Genomic DNA, 23,883 nt, shown 5'->3' with positions numbered 1-23,883 from the left:
CTACCCGATCTGTACAGCCTACCCGATCTGTACAGCCTACCTGATCTGTACAGCCTAACCAATCTATACAGCCTACCCGATCTGTACATGCTCGGGCACAGTTAGTGATCACACTGGATGCGTACAGTACTGAAGTCCAACTGAGCCATGCAAGGGCCCACCTCTTCAAGCAGGCCTGGGCATGGTTAAGCGTACCTGCTTGAGCATGATACGGAGGAATCACACTAGTACAAAAAACTAGACTTTGGAGGTCAAACGTACTCAAGTATGGTATGGATTACCTTGTGTGAGCAGACGCAAAGATAAGAGATTCCCTATTGATCCCAGGCGGAGAGTCTTTACTTATCATTATATAGACTGTATAGAGACATTTACTTAACAAAACTTGCCTCTAATTTAAAATGCACTTTATAAAATGAACTGCTTTGATGGTTGGTGAACACTTATGTATATGTTGCATTAAAAACTATAAGATAAAAGGCAGACCTGCTATAAGCTCACTCTCTTCTCACTGGCGGGTTTGGCTTGGATGGCGAACCCCTAACCCTTCAGGGGACCCCCCCCCCCCAAAAAAAATACTGTATGTTCATGTCCCGAGCCGTCAACCAAAAATGCAAATGCAAAAAATTTTAAACAATATCAATATAGAAAGATATACAAAATGAGATTTAGAAATATCAGAAAGAAGTAACAAAGACAAATAAAAACAAATTGTAGTATATAAATCCATCCATCCATTGTCTCCCTCTTATCTGCGGTCGGGTCGTGGGGGCAGCAGTGTAAGCAGGGATGCCCAGACCTCCACCTTCCCAGCCACCTCCTCCAGCTCCACCAAAGGAATATCAAGGCCTTCCTTGTTGGAGACATAATCTCTCCAACGTGTCTTGGGTCTGCCCCGGGGCCTCCTCCCAGCTGGACTTGTCCAAAACACCTCCCCAGGGAGCCATCCAGGAGGCATCCTTGATCCTAATTGATGCCTAAACCACCTCAACTAGCTCCTTTAAATGCGGAGGAGCAGTAGCTGTACTCTGAGCTCCTCCCGAATGTCTGAGCTCCTCCCAAATGTCTGAGCTCCTCACTCCATCTCAAAGGCTGAGCCCAGCCACCCTGTGCTGGAAGCTAATTTCTGCTGCGATCTCATTCTTTCAGTCACAACCATAGGTGAGGGTCGGAATGTGGATCATCTGGTAATTTGAGAGCTTTGCCTTCCAGCTCGGCTCCCTCTTCCCCACGACATAACGGTACAGCTCCCCATTACCGCCGACGCTGCACCGATCCGTCTGTCCATCTCCCTTCTTCCTTCGCTCGCGAACAAGACCCCGAGATACTTAAACTCCTCTGCTTGGGCCAGCAACATGTCCCCCACCAGGGGAAATTGTACTATAGAAATTAAGATAAGATGGAGCTTTACTGTCACTATTACAGAAATAGTGAAAAACATTTTATTTATAATATATAAATAAAAAAGAGAATCAAATTATTACACTATTGCCATATTGTGTAACAAGCATACTAGTGTTGCACTAGCATATTTCATTACATGGATAATATTAAACTCATAAAGAGATTAAACAACTGCAACTGCATACATTTATCTTGTGCATGTTTCACCTCCTTTTCTTTCCTGTTTTTCCTAAACTGGGCAACTAATACTAACAGTATTATGAATCAATTGTGGTTTATTTGGCAGCATTTTATAATGCGACTGGTTTTATTAATTGCATTCATACTGCACTGAGTTAGAGGTGCAGTATTTGATAGATTACCCTGCCCCCCCCCCCCCCCCCCCCCCTACCTCGGGCTTCCAGTGTGGTGACCTGAGGTCAGCCCAGCCGCGGCCCCTCCCCATCTTTTATTTCTGATTGTTAGCCTGCTTTGCTCACAAACTACAGTCAGGGCACTCACCCGACTACTGACCCACACTGACTACTACACCCACACTGACCCACGTGATGTCATTGATGTGCCGTGCAAATTAGCGATAGGAAACCAGTGGCACCGATCTCGCCATTCTGGTTTGTTTCCTCGTGCTGGTGCCCCACGCCGCCCCCGGGAAGATGCCGTGCTGAGCGGCTGCCCATGTTACCCACACCTAAATCTGCCAGTGGCTTTTCTCAGTGTCCCAGCCCAGTGCAGCTGGCTCACAGATGGGTCTCACCATTAAGAGCGGATGGAAGTAGGCAAGAAGCTGTAATGCGGGCGGAGCGACGGATGGGAGACTCCGAAGCGGAGAGATGAAGGTGCAGCAGCCGTGTGCTGCCCGTGGAAGGCGGGTCCTTCTTCTAAAGCCAGTAGTTTGTGCTAAGAAAACGGCTTCTGGTTGTATATGTGTGTCATTATGCCAGTGGACAGTCCCAAAGTGGCCTCATCGCGGTGAAGGATGCGGGCAGGGCGAGGCGGCCAACAGACATTTCATCCTCACGAAATAATGAAGGCAGATAAAAAAAATTATGCAGAAAGCCAGCCTTGGATATGTGGTCCATCTGTGAATGTTTACATATAGTCTCAATTAAATTTCTATGCACAATTGACTGCACACAATTAAGAAATATAAAATTTGTGGTGCGGTCTAACTATCATGATGACCAATGTTGCGTGATTAAGGAAACTTCATGTTTTGCCAACTTCACAGTTAACCATTAAGCCATCTACATGCATTTCATAGTACTGTTTGATACAGTGTGTAGGAGGACTACATTTCCCACATTTCCTACATTTCCCACATTTCCTTATGACCAATGCATTGTGTGTTGATTCATTTACATGTACAGCATAAACAAATGAATGCATGGGTGGAGAAAAATGCAGCTGCTGTTTGACATGAAACAAACGCCATGTGTCCTTTTATTTGTTCAGGTAAACCGGTCACACCCTGCACACGCCCCTGTGTGTTTGCGTAAGCCATTCCTGAAGCCCTGTAGGCATTTTTTTGGGAAAACGTTGGGAAAAAGGCATCAGAATATGCTTACTTTAAAGATTTGGAGAAGAAAAGCTGAGCTGAATTGACATCATCGATACACGGCGCATAACTCTGAAGTGGGTCCTCTGCATTTAACCCATATGTGATACTATGACATAGCAGGGGTGGCTAATTCAGCTTCTGGGAGGCAGTACCTCGCTCAGAGTACCTCAGCGGTACCTTCCAAGCCAGGGATTTGAACCACCAACCTTCCACTCTCAAGTGCACCTCCTTTAACTGTTAGGCCACCATTGCATTTCCACACATAGCCGATTGTAAAACATGTTGATTGCAGCAAAGTCCCTCACCTACCATCCTACTGTGTAAGTACTACCTGCAATGCTGCCATTAAGATAAACTTTATTCTTGTGTATGCAGCACCAAGGTATGTAGTGTAGAAGCATATAGTGCAGAATAGACAGTTCAAAGACAGAACACAGTACAAACAAATGAATGAAGCTACTAATACTAACAGCATTGCTGCTACAACTACAACTAATAATAATAATAATAATGAATGAAAACGAATGAGAAGCATGAAGAAGAATGAGAAGCATGAAGAATGAGAAGTGAATAAACGAATAAAGGCCTGTTGTGAAGAAAGGTAAAAAACACTCCTGTAGCTGTTCACCAAACACTCCTGTAGTTGTTCACCAAACACTCCGGTGTTAGGCAAACTTTACTCAGCACCTGCATCCTGCCTGTCCTTCAGCGTTTGGTCGTGTTTGCTGTCCTCTTTGCATTAATTAAAAGCAGATGACAGGAACAGGAAACCTGCCAGGGCTCCACCAAATAACCGGAGATCCAAAGAAGTTTCTCACTCAATTTTTCGACACTCTAGCTTCTAATATCAGTTTATCTGCTTCTTAAAATAGAATCGCAATTAAAAATTTTGCTGAAAGAAATGTCTGGCAGCACTAATCTCTTCAGCTGTCTGGGGGCCTGTGTAGCTTGGTTGGTTGGGTAAAAGTACACGGGTGATGCTTCTAAGACAAGTGAAATGTCAGAGTTTCTGAAAGATTTAACAGAAGCAAATGTAAATATAGGTATTGCCGTTTGGAAAGCATGCACAAACCGCAGCCATTGCTGAATATCGCTCTGCATAAATAGAACAATCGACTGCAGCAGTCATGGTAAGGAAGCCACACGTCTTAAAGGGTCCCTCTCACTTGCACACGTTAATAAGCATTGTTCATATTCATCATAATTAATTCTACTGTCTGATGTGTAAAATAACACGTGTCTGTTTGTTTTGAGTGGTGTGGGGGATGGGTTCCGTCTGGAGACTGTGCTTTCTGTTTGAACAGCTATTGCAGGACACACATGCATCCTTATCTCTGGGCTGCTTGTAACTTCCTTGTAAATAAGCAGTTGTGGAGCTTCTGAGTTTGTCACTTCGCTCAGAGGATCACAGAAAGGTAGCATGTCAACCCCAGACTTCCTGTGCGAAGGCCCCCCAGCCTCCGGCCCTGTGCTTCTCGTCAGTGGTTCTGAGCAGGATGTGGGTGGCGCTGCATGGGTAAGGTTCTGTATGACCCGGTTGGATGTAGAGAGCTTGGTGTCCCTATCATGTTACCTGATGCTGTTTGTTAAGGGGTGATTAAACCTCGTCTTACTGGAAAGCTGCTTCTCTCCATCTGTGACATGCACGTAGGGATGATCGGATTCTCATTTGGTAGTGTGCTAGAACACGAGCTAGAATGTACATTTTGGTAGCTAAAGTGAATCTAAGGTGATTTTTTTGTGGTGATGTATTTACCTATTTACGCAAACTTCTTGAGCGATTGACGTGAAGTGTTTTGCACAAGGGGAACCTCAGCGCAGTTTTTCAAAGTGCAAACTCTAGGTGAATAAGCCACATCCTTAACCACTATATCATCCGCCGTGCTGTGTTGTTAATGAGAAATTTAGTAGCTTGAATCTGACGTGAAAATGTAAATGCTACTTTGTAAATAAATAATTTGTGCTTTGTATATGAAATAATATTGCCAACTGATGCAGTGTAAAAGCTTACAGCTAGTCTAAAATATGCAAATGTGAATTTCTTAAAATTATATAGCTGAATTTCATTTACGTAACGCATTTTGGAATATTTGTGTGACACATTTTTAATGTATTACATAAATTTCTATATAGCTAGATAATAAAATACATGCCTGTACATACTTAAAGCCAAATAACATGGAAAGATAATAAAATACATGCAAACAACATATACAGATACATAGATAAGATAACACTTTCTCCGTGGCTTATAACGCTTCATAATGAGATTTGTGTCACTGCTGTTTGACCCAGTGTTGATGCTTAACTGGATATTTTCCCAAAGTCATTGTAAGTGATCCAGATGTTAAGGCCGTACTCGCTTTGTTTGAGGAAGAGGAACGATGAATGATGGTAGACGACTGTTTTGAGTGCCGGGGCCTGGATTTATTAAGGGCTGCTGTCTCTGTGTGCTGTGCCAGTATCCACAGGACTCATTGTGCGCCGTGTCAGTAACGGAGAGAGATATAAAATATCCGAGCACTGACTAAACAGAGGATGTGCCGGTTTTTTATGGGGGTGTCATTTCTTTTTATTGGGCTACTTTAAATTCCGTTCCGTTTTGTCTTGAACACAGTTTTGAGGTCATTCGATGGAAATTCAAGACTTCCCCTCCGTGTTTAACTCTTGCTTGTTTTTTGCTAAAACTCGTAACGACACAATCAGCAGCTTTCTTCAGGTAGAACTCACCTCCATCATTAAGCCATACTCTTCGGTGTATAAAGCTTTGGTTCATTTTCACCCTTTGATTTCACTTACAAAGCCGGTGACCCCTTCTCACCACTAGGATCACCATACGTCCGGGTTTCTCTAGATACCTCCTCTTTTTGGGCCCTTAGCTGGGTGGTTTTTCCGAAATCGGCGGCTTGTCTGGGTTTAGCGCTGCATCCCATATGACCCAGTTTTGCAAGTTGCAGTGGAGTACCAAGTGAAGGAAATGGAACAGATTTTCACTATATGGCAGCCACTCCGGACGTTTGCTTTAAACGTGAAAAGTTATTCACGTCCAGCTGTGTGTATCACGCTGCTCACAAGTGACGTCAGGCTCCGGAAGCCTTTGGCACTTTCACACACTATTTTTGTTTTCATGTGAACCATGAATCACGTCGTTTGCTTGAAATTTAGCAAACGTGTGTTTTGCTACTTTTCTTGAAAAAGAGTTGTATGCACATATATTGTGTCCGTCGTATGTAGATTGTAAAAACGAGAGTCAACTGTAAGGTCACCGTACATGTGGGTTTCCCTAGACATGAACTTCCGTTTTACTGGGTGGTTAGGGAGAAGTCATTAATATTCATATTCAAATATTCATATTCATATTCAAGTGCTACCTGATTGGCCAGTGAATGCAGAAACTCATTACTATTCAAAAGAGAAGAGTTACCTGATTGGCCAGTGAATGCAGAAACTCATTACTATTCAAAAGAGAAGAGTTACCTGATTGGCCAGTGAATGCAGAAACTCATTACTATTCAAAAGAGAAGAGTTACCTGATTGGCCAGTGAATGTCAACACTCATTAATATTTTGATCCCCAGACATTTCCTCTTTTTTGGCTCACCACATATAGTAACCCTAGCATCCCTTGCCTTCCTTTGCTCCCTCACCATCTATTTTCTATGCATATCATTACCTAGCTTAGCCCACCCACACAGGCCCTTTGGCCCCACCCTCCACCAGCTATAGGCCCTATGACCCCCCTCCCTTTCTCTGTGTCGGTGGTCTAACTTTCCTTCCTTTTTCTATTGGCAATTGATGGCCAGACCCCACCCAACCACATTAGGCTTTTGTAACACTAATCAATTGCCTAATCCTTCCACAGTGTGTCTGGCCTCACTGCCGACCTGACATGCTCCTCTCGGGCCGACATGCTCCTCTCGGGCCGACATGCTCCTCTCGGGCCGACATGCTCCTCTCGGGCCGACATGCTCCTCTCGGGCCGACATGCTCCTCTCGGCTGTTTATCTGTTGCCGTAGTGAAGATCAGAGGCAGTTCTATAGCCGCTTTTAATAGATAATCCCTCCCACTGCCCCACAACTCATGAGGTCGATGTAAGTTAATTCAGTGTTTCTAAAACTTATTTGTCCTGGGGACCAGTCATATCAGGCTTTGGGAATGCAGGTCCCTGCATAAACGACCCCCCCCCCCCACACCCCCGTGGATGCGTATCTGCATAGGTAGATAGACATTAATACCATAGATAGATAGTATTACTATTATTATTATACCTGCCCTGATCTGACTGAATTTTGAGTTAATTCGTACGCAAATCCACAGAGGAAATATGCTGACATATAAACCTAGGAGTGTGTAGCGCTGTATAAAGCTGATTTGTTTTATATGATGCTTTTTTTCAATATTCAATTACTATTCAAAATGTGCTGCATGGTATGTCATGGTAGAGGGTTTTATTTATGGAGTCTGAAGCAGCAATGAAGGAAGAATCTCTTTGCTATATATACTTGCTATAAGACTGTGTGCACCAGCGAGGGCGGAGATCTCATCGAACCGGCTCAGTAATAGCGGCTACCTCTCTTCCGGCTGAAGGCAGGCAGAGCGGGCAGAATAGACAGGCCTGGTTTGTGAGGCTGGGGGGTTGGGGGGGGCAGGAGCCTGCAGAGGGCGGACGGGCCGGCAGAGGAAGCTGCGCATGCATGCGGGGACATGGAGATGAGCCGCTCAGGAAGGTGCTTACAGGAAGCTCTGTACCCTCATTTTACCGACAGGGCAGGGAGGGTAACTAACATACATTCCTGGCGTTGAGGGGATTTAGTGGGAGCGACAGCAGATTTGGACATGGGCCCTTGTCACTGGTGAGTCTCTGTAGCTCAAAGACAATCGGCATCGCAACTCAGGCGTATTTTTATCCATCTATTCATTCCTCTATGACTATTTATCCAATTCAGGGCCTCTGCGTTCTGAGAGTGGAACCTGCCCCAGGAATCTTAGGTGACACCCTTCGGGCAATTTTTAGGTATGAGTTTACCTGCCTTTTGTAGACTCAGGTGGGAAACTGGGATCCCTGGGGAAAACCTGCGTGAACATGGGGAGAAGATGCAAACTGCACATGGAGAATCAGACCCGCAACCCTGGCGGCATGCGTCTGCCGGACCTCTCCAGCTGTTGTCATAAAGCAGAAAAATCTAAAGCTTCCCATAGCTGCTGGAGTCTCTGGGGCAGCATGTCGCTCCGCAGGTTAGTGATCTATGGCTATATCCAGAAGGTCATGGGTTCAAATCCCGTGGCCAGCAGAGTAATCATATCCCGATTTGACCTGTGAGCTCTGGCGACTGGTTCTCCTTGCTCTCTGATCCTCACTTGTCTGTCGTTGTGGACCAGTGCATACAGTATGATAAGTGAAAGCACTCTGTACCAGCAGTGCCCCTCTCTCTTCTCGTTGCCTCTTTCCAAATGGGCTTTAATTATCTGTTCTTCCTAGTCAAACAAATGTAATGCACACAATGAAAATCATGTTCGTCTCAGTGCTTTATTGGAAAAGTCTGAATGCATCTATGATTGTATAACAATAAATACATATTTTAATATGATATAGTCGACACATAAATCAATAATTCAGTCATTGTTATATTGGTTAAGCAGAATTAAGTAGTTTATAAATGATACCTGAATCTAAATGAAATCCATTACTAATTTATTTTGCTTTCTGCACCATAAATAATAAATAAATAATTATGGAAGCATTTTAAGTTCAACTTCCTGGAAAATGAGGTGGCCGGCGGTCCTGTGGATTGCTGGGTGACCTCGCTCGTCCGGGGCGGGTGCCGTGATTTCCGACACTGGCTCTGTGTGCATGGGACTGTGCCCACAGCCCGAAACCATGTCGCTTAGGTGGACTGCTGTCCCTCGTTTGTCTGCAGTGTGCTGTGCCCAGTGACAGGTTGGGGTCCAGGGTGTCCTGCGTTTCCGGGTGTCACCCCACCCTGCACTGAACGAGGAGTTATTAATTACAGGGAGGCTTCAGATAACAAGGCTGGGCTGATATTCAATCAGGCTGTTATACTCATTAAGAGCTACACTGGACTGAAGACCAGCTGTAGGGCTCTTTCAGTGATAATGTCCGATGATAATGTTACAATAGACCATGAAGTTATACTTCACCCTTAAACCTTAACATTCAATGAAGAAACTTTTGTAGGAATACTTGGGGGGGGGGGGGAGGGTAAATCTGCTAGCATGTTAAACAGAAAAGTAATAGATTCATTAATAGATAGTTTACCACCACTTATTGTCATCATTCTTGCCATTTGATAAAGAGTGATTCTCTCAGGATTCTCTCACACATTCAGTTGTGCACCTAATTTAATTCATATCTATAGGTTGCATTCTAAAGCTGAGACACAAAAGGTCAAAGGCCATTCAGACTATAGCCGTCAGCTCCTTCTGAATTAACTTGAGACATGCTGCCTCTTGTACTTTCACGGTCCACAGTTAGCTCAACCTCGTCAATCCGGAGCAAATCGGCATGTTGCTAACGGTGATGTATGTATCATGGCAGAATTACTCACGGCAAAAACTGCTGCCAAAGCTAATTTTGTGCAGTAAAGCTGTCCCGCCCCTGGCCCTTTGCCGGTCTGTCAGAGACTAGATCGATCACGCAGGGCTTCAGCACATGCCAAAGGAACCACATGATTTCATGAACTAAATATGTGCAGGGCATTCTGCACTGCCGCACTGGCTTATGGGTAAGAATCAGCGACCTGCGCCTTGTTTTAAAGGGGCACGTTCAGCTGCAGCGCAGACTTGCAACGGTCCCGGGCTGCCTCAGTTTGGATGGTTCTTTAAACCCGTGAATACGAACACAGCATAGTTTTGAAAACTCATTTCGCGTCAGACGTCATTGTACCGACCTTTGGATGTATGAGGTCCATCTAAGCGAACATTTATTAAGTTATTCTTTTGAGGAGGTGGATACACTGGTGGGCAAAATTGTGGAAACTAGCATTTTCGGCATTACGCTTCAAAAATCACTACTAGAATCTTGGCAGTAATGTTCATAAAAAAATCAACGAATGTTACAAATATCAGACACTGGATGTTTACATAGGCAACTGGAGCAGCAGCTGAATATGCAATCTATAAAAATTGGAAGTGTTTCCACACTTTTGGCCACTAAATGTCAGGACGTGTTCTGCGGCTGTTCATTTTCGTACGAATGTGGAAAGGAAAATACTCCTGATGTTTTGCTCTTGAGAAAAAGCTACTGCATTTAAGTGAAGACAGTCTACATCTAAAAACCCAATGGGCAGATATTCTACGCCTGTACTTTGTGAGATGTATAGAAATAAAACATTTCTTTTCATTAAAATATTATTGCTGAGTGATTGATGCTAGTTTCCAACTTTTCTCCCTGGGCAGATTTAGCTTTGAAATATTCACTGAATTAAAATGTTTGGTTGATGGGCCCTAATTGAAATGCTTAGTAGGATCACATATTTGCATATGATCGCATGAATGACACATAATTTGTTATTATACTTGTGATTAACAATCTATTTAACTTTATTTACATAAATTTGCTATCAGTTCTGTGCTGATGAATGGGTCGCAGGTACTCCGCTAGCAAACACCAAGCAACTAAATCATTATACAATTGTGAGTCTTTAACAAAATGTAGGTTAAACATTAAACTGTTGGTTCTTTTGAAACCTTTATCATGGTGATCTCACGGATATATGGGGATCTGAGATGTAACAGGCAGGTCTGATCTGTTGATCTGATTTGATCGGTTGACTGTTCGCATGTCAGATTCATGACACGCCTTGTTAGGCAGAGGGATCTATGGCTAAAAGCAGTTGCTGTCAAATACTGTCCACTTACTGTAATAAACTGAGGCTGTGGACTGGTGAAGGGATGGATCAAATAGGCCGACAGACAGAAGGTTCGCAGAGTGACTTCATGCTCCCTTGGAAAAGTATTTTTCGTATTTTTATTTTTTAAATACAAAAATGCAGTGGTTTATTTTCATAAACTGTCTCCTATATTTTGTACTTTATTTTGATGCACTTACAATTATGTTATTAGGCATCTTGTTCTAAAGTACCTTTTGATGTGTATTTTTCCCAACATTGGGGGAAACCTACGCCAAAAATATAATTCATATTGGGGAGGATATTGTGAGCATATCTGAATATTGGGGGGGAAAGTGTCCCCTCAGTATATATTATAATTATGGTCTTGTCTGGATGGTCTACATAAGGGTGGCCACCCCTGGTCTACATGGTTAGTGACACTGTCAGATTAGTCCTGACTTTCCTTCCTTATATTGTGGTGCGAGTACCAGCCGGTAAACATACAGGGCTGTTATTCATCTTGGCATTTTTTGAACGTATTACTGTGTAGATTATTTTTGTAGATTTTTTAGAATATTCCTTTTCTTCTGCCTTGGACAGTTGGCTCCTGTATGCTTGTGTTTGCCTCGGCCTTGTTTACCTGATTAGCGCACCATGCTCGTCTAGCCCCCTGCCGCTTTCTTGTCGGGGGGGGGGGGGGGGGGCGCTTCATGTTTTTCCTGTAAACAAGATCCGCATGTCCCATAATGCACCTGTTGCAAGACCAGGGTATCGTACACTGATGTCTCTTGGTTTAGCGTTTAGATGTCCTGCAGTTTGCTGCACCTGCATCAGAATTAATTTACGGTTACATTTATCTGTGCTTATTAACATTAAGAGTAAGATGGACTTTATTGATCCCAGTGGCAAATTCTTATAATTTGGCATAATAAAATTAAGATTAAATGTGTAAGAATGTTGGCTCACATATCCTGGCTTGGGGGTTTGAATCCGATCACCACTGTGTATGGAGTTTACAAATGTGTATGTGCCTTGCGATGGACTGCCACCCCTTCCAGCCTGTATCCCCGCTGCTAGCGACGGACTCCAAGCCCCCTCCTGCCTGACTCAGGACCTGCTTCATACCTGCCTAAGAAGCAATACCATCCACACATTTTTACATTATTATTAGTAATTATAATTGGTGATTGTTTTTCCAAGGAATGGATCCAAAGATCTCTGTATAATTTTGATACTGATATTCGGAGGTACTGGTCACTTTTTTCAGGGGTCAGTGTTGCTGTAATGGCTGTGACTTTGCTGGTTATACCTTGCTGGGTGTTTTCCACTTCTCAGACTGTGATCACGGATCTTTCTCCTGATAGGAGAACGCAACCATGTCCCCACGAGCCAATCGGGCTTGACTCTGCCCTTTGCAGCTCTGCCGCCTACACCTCCCCCAAAGACCCCAGGCAGCACACCATGAGTAGACAACCCTCTGTGTCTGATAATTAATGGTCAGTGGGGGGGGGTACCAATGCCCTCGCATTCCCCTGGCAGTGGCCCCTAGGTCAGGGAGGGAAAGGCAGGCATTCCTTGTACTGGCTCAGGGCCGGAGCAGGTGCTCCCTTCTGATCATGGCTGTGCCGCCCACACGCCTATAATCCCCTGGGAGGAGTTTAGATCTACACGTTTGTTCCAGCTGGACATTTTGTGAACATTATGCACAGCTAATAATCCCAGGTCAGAAGAGCAGGAGAGCAGCTGAACGTGAAGCAGCATGCTGTTTCCATCTTGTGGGCTCATCACTCAGGTGCTGTAGAAATATGGGCTCCATTCAGCCTCTGTATGAATCCATTAAAAGTTGTCCATATCCTTGGCATAATATTGAAGCCATTTAGATGGGGTGTTGGCCACCATCAATGGTGCATATTGGCAAGCATGTCTTCTCTTTTGTTTCAGGGTGTCCAGAATGGGGGGGGGGGGGGGGGGCTGGAAGTGATGTCACTGCTATCTGCAGATGATGTTGTGTTTTGGCCTCAGCTGACCAGAACCTGTGGGATATACTTGAGTGATTTGATGCAAATGTCATGCAGTTGGGATGAGAATCAGCACAACCCAAGGCCACTGGAAAAGAAGGAAGGGGAGGAGAGTCTCTCCATAGAAAAGGACCCACAGAATTAATTTCTGGAGCCTGTAAATGTCCCAGCTGACTTGGAAATGTCTAGGAATTGCCCAGAATGTGCTGGAGTTTGTGACCATGGAGAAAGAGGCATGGTAGTTACCTCCTTGGTAGGGCACTGTGGACACCCTCACCTGAACAAATGGTACATCCATCCATCCATCCATCCATCCATCCGTCCCCCTTGCATAATCTCTTACCCAGTACAGAGTCACAGGGAGCATGAGGTCTATCCCAGGAATCCCAGGAAGTCAGGGGACACCTTTGACAGGATAGTCGGGATTGCTAATGTCTTTTGTATTTTTCTTGATGCTTTTGTGGTGCTGATAGGTGTCACTCTGTATAAGTAGCTAAGTTAATGTAGCATTCATGAGACCCCCCCCCTCCCAAAAATAAATAAATAGATAAATAAAATAAATCTCTCTTTAATGCCGTACTTGATTCAGGGGGCTTATTGATCTCTGACTGCATGGTACCGAACGCAAACAAACTGGCAAACAGGTGCCCATTTGTCTCTGTTTCTCCCCCAAAGCTGGTAAATTCTCAGAATGGAGGCAGGGCAGTTGGAGAGTGGCGCTGCCCACGCAGTACTGCCAGGCACCACCGTTAAATGTCACAGTCTGACTGGTAGCGGATATTGTGACGAGTTCTGTTTACTTTGACTTCCTGTTGTTCTGCTGGAAAGCTGCTAAGTTTCGCCCCCCTGGCTCCTGGAAGCTGTGTGTTTTGAACAGGAGAGTGTAAGAGGGACTTGAGAACCTTTTTCTATTGTGACGCCCCCCTGAAATAACCGTGTTGTACATCACAGTTACAGGTGCTGCCTGACCTCACTATCGAAAAATAACAAACGCGGCGTACATTTGTCTGTGCGATTCCTCTTGTCAGTAAGCGATCTATCGTGTTGAACTCTGAAAGTCTACTGACAGATACTGAAGCTGTCTGCATACCTGTTGCTGTCCGTTTCATTTGCATAAAACCCATTATTGTTTTATGTGGCTACGCGCCTGAGAAGCTCTCGTCCCTCCAGCTCGCCTTGCCTTCCGTTCTTCATGCATCCCTATTCCCGTGATGCGCCCCCACCCTGACTGCAGCTCCACCCCCATTGGCTAAATCACCAGAACAGCAAAAGCCAAGCTGACCAATTAAGAACAATCTGTATTCTAAACTCGTCGTGCGAAAGCATTTTCATCAGTATTGAAATGAAACGTTGCCTTTAACATTAAGTCAAATGGTCTCCAGAAATTTCCACTTCATGACCAGAGTTTAAAATACCGTGACGATGTTAAGCCCTCTTTTGACAGCTAGTAAATGTTGCCGTTAGGATGTTCTTCCTGTCATCATTGTGTGAAGATTGTGTTAGATTACTCAAGGGGGTGTGTTGGTTCCTTTTTCCGCATCTGACTCTCCTTATTTACTAGTTCATCTTCTTTCTTTTGCCACTTTCCCAGCTGAAGGTCCCCATAGCTCCGCTGTTGCCATAATGGTTGAACTGGTGGATGGCCATCGTTGACCCATTATGGCAAGACCAGAATCCACCAACCCTTTACATTCAGACGCCCCATACTGTGTTATTATGCCTTATGCCACTTTTGTCAATGTGACGCACCGAGTGACAGGGAAGAGAAAGGGTTAAACGAGACTCATGTTTACAGAGGCGAGGGGGCAGAACCAGTACATGAACCTAAACCCTGGGGGGGATGATTCTCACTAATGTTATCAAGTGAGTAAAAGTTAATTAATACAACAACAGTTACAATATCCCTCTAGCCAACAGACACGATCAAGGTTTAGATGCATAAAATTCTATTTATGACACAATTAATAGAATTTATGTCAATTGTAATTAGTTTGAAAAGAATTATATGATTATATGAGTTGTTATGAAATGTTCCAGTATGTGCGAAGTGCTCACAGGCATGGGGACTTGGGGGGGGTGGGGGGTCAGGGCGGAGATTTTCCTGGGATGGGCAGGGGAAGGGGGGTTGGCAGGCGGTGAGCTCAGCTCATATCCCACTGATGCTATCTGCCACTATCTGGACGAGGAACCTCTTAGCCTGAAACATCACCGTTAGTGTGTAGCCTCATGCACATGTAGTTGAGTGCAGAAGGGCAGCTCACAGGAGAGCCTCTCCCTCGGATGGCAGTGAACACACACACGCACACAGGCATGGATGTGTGTGCGCGCGCTAGCAACAACAGAGAGAGCGAGAGCTTCCCAGCCAGCCAGCTCGCTCCTGGGCTTCTCCTCAAACCACAGCAACATTCGGCTGAAGCAGCAGGCTGGACGGCGCCTCCTGCAAGGCGAGGGTGTGCTCCTCCCCAGGGGGGTCCGTGCGGAGGAACCGTATGTATCAACCAGATCATATCCATCTGGTGATTTCTCACAGGTGTTTCCTGGGGTGGTGTGGGGTGCCGGGTGTAACGTGTCTCAGTCACTGATGGCTGTACTTCATTACCAACTTCGAGTTGCAGATTGATCACTGTTTGTTACTCCTGCTGATTGCTTTCATAAAGCAGGTGATTTTGCATGTGGGAGTCAGCCAATTCAATAAAAAATAAAATGCGCAATAGTATTGGGACTGATAATGTGGCATTGATGGATTTTTTTCATTGGAAAAATAAGGCTTTGTGACGGAAAAGATTCGGAGCGTCGTTCCATCGTTGGGTATAATTGATCGGTCCCATTAAATTTCAGACTGCGTGTGAAAATAGATTAGGCTTTGAGTTGCTTCAACATTAGTAAAATGTCCATATACTGCAGAGTAAAGACAAAGGGTGGATGAATAATTATTGTTACAAAATATTTTTATGTGTTGGAAAAAACAGCATAAGGAAAAGTGTTTGGAAATGTGCAGTCAGGTTGATGAATCGGTGTAAGATGATTCCAGTGCTAGACTGATAATTGTTTCTGGTATTTCAAGCAGCCTTATGACTGCAGGAAAGAGCACAGACAGGAACTATCAGGACCCATTTACGAAATGTCAGGCATGTTTTACAGATGGATGGAACGGTGAGGTATCTTACGTATTGCGTTCAGGCTGTTCCCTGTGGGTATGCTGCTGGAAATGTGTGGCTGAAGTGTTCTGGGTTTCAGGTTTTTATTAGGGGAGGGCCGGGGTCTGTGAACATCACCACTCCCCCCCACCACCAAGCCTTCACATCATAAAGTTTGGCTTCTGCATCCAAAAATATTTGGCAGATGTTTTATCCCCCAAACGTACTTCACTTCTGTTACTTGAGCTCGGCTGATGTTACTGGCCACAGTAAGCTGGTGGCCTCCTATGGGGGGGGGGGGGTCCACCCCACCCCTAAAGCATTCTGTAACTTGGGAAAGAACCCAGTGCTGATTCCGATTCACTATCCCAGCTGAACATGAAACCATCAAGCGATATAGGGAGGGACCCCCACCAACCTCTGATCGATTTGTAAAGGCTGGTCCTGCAGATTCATTTCCACTTCTTGTCACATGATCTTTCGTTGGCTATATAATCAATGCAATCAATGTAATCAATGGGAATGGTGTGATTCTTGGAGGAGGAAAACACAACTGGGCACGACTGGGCTTGCGAATGAATTTTTGAGCAATTTCAGATTCTCGCGCTCAAATAAAACATCACCATTCTCATTAACTATACTGAGCAGCCAACAATCAATCAGTTGAATATTGCTGTGGTTAAAAATAGACTCACCATTAAGGTCAGAGCTAAATTTAAACGGCCTGGGAACCCCTCACACCTTTTTGTCACTCTGGAAGTTTGTACTCACACTGTTAAAGGAACAGGCAGATTTCTGTTATGGCAGAGAGCTCGTTTATTGACTAACACATAACTGCTTCTCATTAGTCTCCTCTCCAGCCATATCTGGGCCTGAGGAAGCACAGCAGAGGAATATCTGGACAGGCACACAGACTGTGGGTGGGTGATTAGATGGACGGCAAAAGGATCTCAACACCGTTGTTGCTTTTGAGTCACTGGCTGTTTCAGAGTGTAACATTTGGCTGTTCGTTGCTCTCTGGAGTGCTTCCCTGTGTGCAGTGTAGAGCTGGCATAAATTAGCATATTAATTTACCCTGTTTAGACAGCTACGGCAATAGTTGAGATTTAATCACCCATTGGATATGATTTAAAAGCCATGCGTTTAGAAATGTAACCATTATTCATTTGATCCCATAACAGCCTAATGAGTCCCGACTGCCAGCAAATGGAGGCAGGATTACTATGCATGTTGCAAACTCTCCATAACCAGGTGTTACGGTAGGTTGTTTGTTTCCCGCCCCTGGGCTGTGACTGAGACGGTGAAAGACGCTGTTACATATCGCTATTACTATCGCCAGTCATTTTGCAGAGTTTGCAGTATGTGAAAGACAGAATAACTCCAGTCTGAACTGGTCGCTGGTTCTAACCTCCCCGGGACACCGACGTGTCTGTGGGTCCTGGACCAAGGCCCTTCACCCCCAGCGCTAGGTGTGCAGTGTGCAGTGACCCCCAAGCTCACTCTCACCTGGATGTGTGCCTGCTTGTCTCATGGAGAGCAAGACGCCAGGCAGAGAGGCCCATTCCAGGGTATATGTGTTTGTACTTGTGCAAATGGCAAATAAAGGATGATTTCATTCATTACTACCCAAAGAACGCAAAATATTTTTCATGACTAAACAATTTTTAAATATAGTAATGGTAATTATTTTTAAATGATAACTATTAATCTGTAAATCTAAGTGTATAATTTAATAGGCAAATACCACTACACAAGTTGGACTGGATTTATACAATATTAGATTTATTACAAAATTAAAGGGCTATAATCTTAAAATACACGAATTTAAAATTTATCTACCTTATACAAGTAAAAAAGATAAATATTTAAACTACTCTTAACTATTCATAAATTATATCACTTTCACGGATTTCAAATCACAGGAGTTGTTATTGTGGCTAAGTTTGCGATTCGTAAGTGCAGAAAGCGCGCAAATAAATTGTAGGTGTCTGATAGAATATTTGCGAGCACCATCGCGAAAAAGAAAGATTTGTAAACAATGCTGTTACTGGATGGTCGATACTGTATTAAACTTTGGTGTAGTGAAGTTTCAACACTGAAGTATTGGTCCCTGCATCAGTATTCATTACCGTGCGGCTAAGGAGACCACAGGATTCCCGGGGGACTCAGGATCGGAGGGCTACGTCTCAGCGAACTCTAATGGACAGCATAACCCACAATGCCTGTGTCATTCTCAGAGTACAGCTTTATATGCGGGTTCTTTGCGAAAGGAAATAGCCTTTTAATGAATGCCTACATGGATGTTAAAGGGAGAAAGACCGGATTCTCCATAAAACCAGCTCTGAACCTGCAGTCAGAATTAGTTTCACAGTCGATGTCGTGACGCATTTTAAGTCTTGCGGTGGCGAAGGTAATTTCCTTTTACAAAACGGGGAGTGACAATCGATCTGAGTGGGATCTTGGGCCATAATTACCAGGGTTGGATATATATGCTGCTTTTGACTTGACACTATTATTGGAAATCAAGTTTCAAGTTTTAATGTCATATACATTTAAAAACGGAACCTCATTACCAGTAATGGAATTCTTGGGCTCAGCGTATCTCAAAAATATTGCACGGTAAAGTATCACTTAACATATAATTAGAGTAAAAACATAAGTATTAAATAGTAGAACTAGTAAAATAACAGTAATAAAAATTAAAAATAATAAAGTAATAAAAAAACAGTAAAAAGCTGCATTATAGACAAACAGTGTTTGCCATTTGCAATGCTTATAAAGTGACTGGAGTGCAAGTGGGTTTAGTGTGTCTATGAGCATATACATTTTCACATGTGTTACATAAGTCTAAAATAGCTGTATTTAAAAGTGACTGTAGATTCATAGTAAGTGTAGGTAGGTGGAGCGGAGTTCTGGGGGGGGGGGGGGGGGGGGGGGGGCGGTTCAGTAATTCTGGTGAATCTGCAAATGTTCAGTATTCAGTATTTCAGCAGTTCCGTAGCCCGATGGCTTGTGGGTAGAAACTGTCCTTGTAGCTGCTGGTCTGGATGCTGCTGTGCGTCTGCCGGCAGTAATACGAGGGTTTTACGTTTTTTCTTTGTTTTTTCGTTTCTGTCAGGTACTGAAAACCAAACAAAAGTCCAAAATAAATAAATAAATGAAGTGAAACAGAAAAGGTGCGCTGGACACCAGACCAGTTCAAAAGTACTTTGTACTTTATACTTCGAGAAACAAATGCTGCATATCTGTCTTCTCATAAACTCCATAATTGCAAAAAAAAAGTCATTCATTATACTGCCAAGAGGCTGAGCGCGGCACCGGATGATGAACCAAGATGAGCGAATCCCTGTGATAAATCCTGCCGACATGCAGAAAGTCACAGAACGTGATTCTTCTTTGTCGCTATTTTTGCAGTGAACCATCACCTGACTTGCTTTTTCCCCAGTCTGCTCAAAGCCTCCTTTCTCCTTTACTTCGGGCCGTGCCCCCCACTTCCCCGCGATACGCTCAGCGCTCTTTAGCGCCTGCTGATCTGCCGGCACTTTCTGCGCCCACTTGGGGGGTGCCCTGCATTACGCTGCTCCACATGCTGCTGTCTAAAAGCTTCCTTGGGTACCTCCAATTACAGCTCCTCTGTCATTTCCTCGTGCTGAAGCGATACACCCCCTTTTCTGAGACTAATTGTTTCTCAGAAGCAGCATGAAGTCTGGAATATTTCCATTATTCCTTAAAGGCAAAACTAATAGTTCCAAGTCCAGCCGTAAAACCCAAATTAATCTACCAGAAGATCACTAACATTCAAAACCTATTTAAGCACAATAAAGAACACCTTAAACACCTACTGTACTGCCTGTCAGTTACTGAGGTAATAAACATGCCTTTATACAGTTATTTTTGCATTTACTAGCGATGAATGTTTAATAGTGAAAAATTATGCGAAAAATGAAAAAAAGTAAAATGTAAGTAGTGTGACAGGCAGGTAGTGTAATGATTTGTTACTAAAGGATTTTATGACCAAACAGACATTAGCGACTTGTGTGAATGGTAGATGTGTGAGTGAGTTGCATGTGTGCAAAGTAATGAACCACAAATACTCTTGTTACTGTAACTAAAGTTTGGAAAACATTTTTTTTGTTTTCCAGAATTTGCTCTTTTTTGAGAATCACTAGACTTACGCATGTATATAGTCCTGTAACAATACTGTTACTCTGTTATTTTACCCTAAGTGCACTCACTACTTCCTTAGCCTACTGATTTTATTTATTTATGATTTCCTGTCATTTTGGTGCCATGAACAACGATTGGACCGTTTATATTCCATAGCCAGTCATATCAAAGCACGTCTAAACGTTGATAGTTCAGCCCGAAGCAGGAGATGCCTTCACTACAGAACTTGCAAAGGCTGGTCTGTCAATCCGTCCATTTATTTTCTGTACCGGTTTATCCTATTGGATGCTGAGGGTCTGGAGCCTATCCCAGAGACTATGGGTGCAGGGCGGGGAACCAATCAGGACTGGGAACCAACCCATCACATCACACATCATTCACTAACACCCGCACACCTACGTCCCTGTCCTTCCTTGGGCTCCATATGATTCTATATTGGTGGAAATCTGCTGGAGTAATTAGCTCCTTCTGAAACCAAACACCGAATTCAAGTAGACCGAATGTTTTTGGCCCGTGGAGTAAAGTTGCTGGAAGCCCGCAGTAACATAAATGAACATGTACCAGATTTTTTTGGTTCCATTTTTAGGTTATTTACATGTTGGTGCACGTTGCCCCAGGGATACTGTCTGACCTTCATCTCTCAAATGTAGGTCAGGTTGGACAAAGCATCTGAGGGAGCTCACTTAAAAAAACACTTAGTACTTTTTAAGCAAGCTTCTCATATACTCCATGTCTACATAGTGTCCAGTTTCTCTTATCTCTTCGGTGTGGTTTGAAGAGTGGGAGAGTTAAGGGAGTCAAAACACATTGTGACTATCACTCGTTTGGATGGCATAGTCAAATTATTGTTTTTGACACAGATAGCATTGCTAATCGTACACACTGCAGCAGTCTAATTAGACTGATCAATAAGTAGATTTAAAATTTAACATTGTATATCCAAGCGTATGACTGGACAAACTGCTTCTGTAGATCTTTGCCGGTTAACAGTTTAAATTGTTTGTGTAATACCAACTTTTTAAGTAAGAGACAGACTATTTAAAGGGTAGAGAGTGAAGAATCAATCCCTCAGAATTAGCTGGTGGCTTTCTTGTCACGGTCTTTGCTGAAGTGAGAAAGAATTCTGTTATATTACTCTTCCGGGTGTGTTAGTTCTTTCAGACGGTATTCTGTATAACTGAGCAGTTATATCTAAACCTAATGATTCAAAGAGGTTTGCATGGTTCCTGCCTCACATGGTTTTTACAGCTATAGTTTGCAGTTGTCTCCTTTTATTGAGATGTTTTCACTTAAAGAAAATCTCAGTAGAAGACTTGTGCAGTACTGCTCTTTTATAATAAGAGGACGTCCTTTCTGAGGAGCAGAGACTGAGGATCTAAGCTGCATTATTACAGCCAGCATGGCTTAATCAGGCCAGCAATTAAACTGATAAGCTACGGGCAAAACCCCAGCTACGGGACACGGTGTCCTTCACTACGGCTGCTTGATTATTGCAAGAATCATAATCACGATTATTTTGGTCAATATCCAAATCACAATTATTTAACCCAATTACTCATCGACTCATTGGAAATATCATGCATTTATTGAATGCTCAATTATTTTGTTTAGCGATCAAATTAAAGTTTGATTAATTGTCTTGATTTTTCCGTAACATTAAGTGATTTTTACCATCCCCCCCCACAGACCCTCGATGGGTGTAGTAAACAGGTTACAGTACAAGTGTCAGGGGGAATAAGTTGTATCTCCTCCGTGGCCCTGGGCATTGTAACTTCCGGACATTACTTCTGCAACTTGCAAAAATGACTTGGACACAACAGCAGATCTTCAGCTGAAACCTGATAATGGGATTTGTACTTAAAACTGCAGACCTAATAAATAGTTAATTGACGTAATTTGTTGTTTTTTCCATTCTTATGGTTTTAATAAAATATTGCACAAAGCACTTCTTGACTTACTTTGAAAGTATGAACCGCAGGTCTATGTAACATCGATGTAGGTAGGTGAAGATGACCTCATTCTCTCGGGGGCCATCCTCTGGATGAGGCACAGCAGACAGGGTCAGGTCTTAGGGCAGCCACTTGTCTTGTAGCCCCTGTTTCAGACTTCCAGTCTCTTAATGTGATGGGAAAGCATTTCAGTCAGGGATGATTGCCAGTGGATCGCCCTTCCCTCTACATGACAGTTTACCTCATGAGATTTTCTCCTTGCATATTGTTTCATGTTGATTGGCTTTGTCTCCAATTCACCTGCTGAATAAAACACATCGATTTAATTTTTCTAGCAGCGCAACAGGAAGCTTTTCCTGATTCCAGGTCTGAAGACCCAAGGACTGTTCCTAAGGAAAAGTAGAGCCAGGGATACCAAAGTGAGCCTTAGACACAGGTAGTGTGAGAAATCCCAGTTCTGGCGGATGGATTTTCTCCTGCTGTGGTGTCTGTGTTTAGCAGCCTCTTAAATTGGGCTTCCCCACATGGCATGGGTGCTGCGTGGCCTTGCCTCCGGCGGTGATGAAGGAGAAGAATTCGTGATGGGAGTGGGAGTGTCCGTGTGACTAACAATGCTTATTTATTTAGTTATATGAACAACATGACAATACATGCTGAGTCATCTATTATATTGCTGCTTAAACTTATAACTCAATACTTGAGTTGTGATGCATTCTAAATAAACAGAGATGTAAAGAATAAGTAATTTAAGTATCTGTAATTTCATAAGACTTGTTTTGGTCCAGAGTAGTTTCCACCACAAATTCACGTTGACTAAGTTGCTACCACCTTACTTTGGTGTCATTCCCTCCTTACTTCTGAAACGCTCCCTTTGCCATCTGAATTAATACATAAACACTTCGTGATTTGTACGGCAAACAGATCCGTAAGGCATGAGGATCGGAGGGTTTAATCGGGCAAGATTATTGGCTTATGTTGGGAAGGTGAACCAAGCAACATATAAAACACTCTTAAATGTAAAAAAAAACATACATCGTCTAGTAGGGGTGGAAATTGGTAGGGAATTCCTCAATCAATATTATGTCGATATGTTTTCCCAGAATCTTTTTTTTAATCATTTCTGCTGAAGATGCTGTGTTCTGTTACATAACTTTCGTTTCAGTGAAACGATTAAATGCATTTTTTCCCCTTCAAGTGAAATTAAAATTTAATTAAATTGAAATTGAAATTAAAATAAAAAGTGAAATTAGATGTTCAGCATAGAACACATTGTGACTGTTAGTTATGGATAGTGCTAGAGAGCCCGAAGAACCTCTCATGTCACGTAAATGACTAGTTTGGGAACATTTTGGTTTCCCAATAAATTCCATGAACACCAGAGAGAGAGAGTACTTGATAAGAGAAGGTTGTCTGTTAGTGTCGTAATGCCGAACTAGTATATGTTACTTGAAACTCATTTGAGAGTGTGTATTCCCAGAGCACGACCGAATCAGCCTCTGCAAGCTAGTCTCCCTGTGATATTGAGGACCGTTTGCCAGGAAATTCAATCCAGGCTAAAAAAAAAAATAACTAAGGTTACTGGGGTGTTTATCTCTACTGATATGCGACTACTCGGTAGTAGATAACATGGGATTGACTTCATTATGATTGTTATGATGCAGTCTTCTTTTTTAACTTTTATTTCTACTGTATAAATGAGCGTCTCTTAGGTGTTTATATAGGTGTTCTTATATTGTGTTTGCAGTTCAAACATGTTTGTTTGCAGGTCAAAACTAATTCTGTTTCCCTGCGGTACTGAAA

General features: G+C 43.3%; 1 protein-coding gene and 1 long non-coding RNA gene across 2 annotated transcripts in view; one reads left to right on the top strand and one right to left on the bottom strand.

Moving 5' to 3' along the window:
* LOC125746073 (multiple C2 and transmembrane domain-containing protein 1-like) overlaps positions 1 to 23,883 on the top strand; it is a 130,137-nt gene that overhangs the window by 9,602 nt on the left and 96,652 nt on the right.
* On the bottom strand, positions 8,513 to 22,628 carry LOC125746078 (uncharacterized). Its single transcript, XR_007398844.1, has 3 exons — positions 22,325 to 22,628; positions 22,093 to 22,247; positions 8,513 to 8,948 (listed from the first exon to the last, which is right to left on the bottom strand). It is a non-coding gene; the product is annotated as an uncharacterized LOC125746078 (long non-coding RNA).

This window comes from Brienomyrus brachyistius, chromosome 7 (genome assembly GCF_023856365.1).
Source record: "Brienomyrus brachyistius isolate T26 chromosome 7, BBRACH_0.4, whole genome shotgun sequence".
Classification (NCBI taxonomy): Eukaryota; Metazoa; Chordata; class Actinopteri; order Osteoglossiformes; family Mormyridae; genus Brienomyrus; species Brienomyrus brachyistius.
The sequence above is the reverse complement of the archived record's forward strand: the minus strand, read 5'-3'. Positions and strand labels throughout refer to the sequence as shown.